The sequence below is a fragment of the Gigantopelta aegis genome, chromosome 1 (genome assembly GCF_016097555.1).
Source record: "Gigantopelta aegis isolate Gae_Host chromosome 1, Gae_host_genome, whole genome shotgun sequence".
Classification (NCBI taxonomy): Eukaryota; Metazoa; Mollusca; class Gastropoda; order Neomphalida; family Peltospiridae; genus Gigantopelta; species Gigantopelta aegis.
In genome coordinates this window covers 32,900,734-32,903,028 of record NC_054699.1, presented here as the reverse complement: position 1 = coordinate 32,903,028, position 2,295 = coordinate 32,900,734, and positions in this window count along the sequence as shown.

Below are 2,295 nucleotides of genomic sequence, written 5' to 3'. Positions count from 1 at the left end.
ATTTCAATACGCGAAACTCGCATGCATTTTAAGTTTAAAATCTCGATAGAAAGAAAGAAAGAAATGTTTTATTTAACGACGCACTCAACACATTTTATTTACGGTTATATGGCGTCAGACATATGGTTAAGGACCACACAGATTTTGAGAGGAAACCCGCTGTCGCCACTACATGGGCTACTCTTCCGATTAGCAGCAAGGGATCTTTTATTTGCGCTTCCCACAGGCAGGATAGCACAAACCATGGCCTTTGTTGAACCAGTTATGGATCACTGGTCGGTGCAAGTGGTTTACACCTACCCATTGAGCCTTGCGGAACACTCACTCAGGGTTTGGAGTCAGTATCTGGATTAAAAATCCCATGCCTCGACTGGGATCCGAACCCAGTACCTACCAGCCTGTAGACCGATGGCCTGCCACGACGCCACCGAGGCCGGTCTCAGCAGATGATTAATAAATTAACGTGCTCTAGTGTTGTTAAACAAAAGAAACTTTAATGTTAAAGGATCATAATATTACAATATATTAAGCAAACGCTAAGAAAAAATCGATTATAATATGGCATCTTTTTAAAAAGAAAACCACATAAACCTAATTATATTTCTTAATAGCTGATAAGTTTTTACATCTTCATAGAAAAAAAAATAACATAATTATTTGTCTTAATAAATGATCAGTTTTCGTATCCTCACAGAAAACCGAAGGGGCATAATTATATTTTGTTAATACGTTATGAGTTTTCACATCTTGTGAAATAAACCATAATTATTATATTTCTTTAATAGTTTAGCAGTTTCCATATTTTCAAACAAGGAAAACAACAAACATTTTTGTTATTCATAGAAGGAAAACCATAATTATGTTTCTTAATAAGTTATCAGTTAAACAGATTCATAGGAAGAAAACCATAATTATTATTCTTAACAGATCATCACTGTTTACGATAGTACTAAACCAAATAACGTCCGGCTGGGTCAAAGTTCGAGGTGCACAGAACTTTTGATAGAGAATTTAATACTTCAAGTCCTGTGATTGGTGATAAATGTGAGTGTGTTGGTTGTAAAAAAACATTAGTTTCATCTGGGCAAAAACTGCATGCAATTTTATTTCATCTAGTACCACTGTGTCAAGTAGCCTTGTGCTTGGAACATGTATGGGGTACCTGCAAAAAAAGGTACTCAAATAGTGTGCCAAACTAGGGGTGTTGTAAAAACATCTGGTTATACAGAAAATGAGCCATGAAAGGTACAATTTTCTGCAGTTAATACTTTGAGGTAGGGGTTGTAGTACTGATATCTATGGGTCATAGTTTGGTTGATATATTGCATATAGTGTTTTGAACACAAACGTTAACGTGGTCGTCTATGCGATTTTATTTGGTATAGTACAACCTTATATCATCATAGATTTCTTTTATTCTCAACAGGCTAAGGGTATTCACATTTTCAAAGAAGAAAAAAAAACATATATATTTTTTCTGAAATATGTTATTCGACAACACTTCGTATAATTATAGCTTTGCGTTTTTGCACGTAGTACCATCTGAACAAATATTTTTCTAGTAGACGTTTCACCTGGAATCTGTACTGTTTCTGTTTCATAATCTACCACTCCTACGTAAGTGCACCCAACTTTTTTTTTTTTTTTTTTTTTTTTTTTTTTTCTTTTTTTTTAATAGGTGAAGGTTGCTATCTCCAAGGTAAATTCTAATGCTTGGCGCACACCTACCGAGTAAAGCCGACTCGACTGCCAAGTCGGCAGTAGTCTGAAAATGTGCAATCTAATTAAAATTAGCTCCACTGGTTAATTACTATTACATGTGGATCTAACCGCAGCCCACTGGAGCTCATGTCAAGTTGATCTTTCATTTGACCAATCAAAACCTCACTTGCAAAATCATGCCAGTGATTTGATGATGATGATGATAACTAGTTTAACGTGCTCATATACCACTAGGGTTTCGAACACGCCCATCCCGAGTCCGACCTCCGATAAGATCGATGACCTGGGGGGGGTAGAGGTAAAAATGGGCAGAATTTTAAAAGTTAATAGAATAAATAATTATTTTTTTTAAAGTTACAAGCCAAAAAAAAAAAGAATCGACTGCTCGGCCGAATATTTATGTAATTTGGAGCATTTTAGAAGGACAGTCCAAAATTAAATAAGAGAAAGAATATTTAATAATATTTTTAAAAACAATTTTGAACGCAGATCTAAAAGTTTGAAGTCCGATCGATATGTCCACGTGAGTGGCCTCGTTAAGGCCGTTTGGGTGCACAGCTTATAGGGACGAGA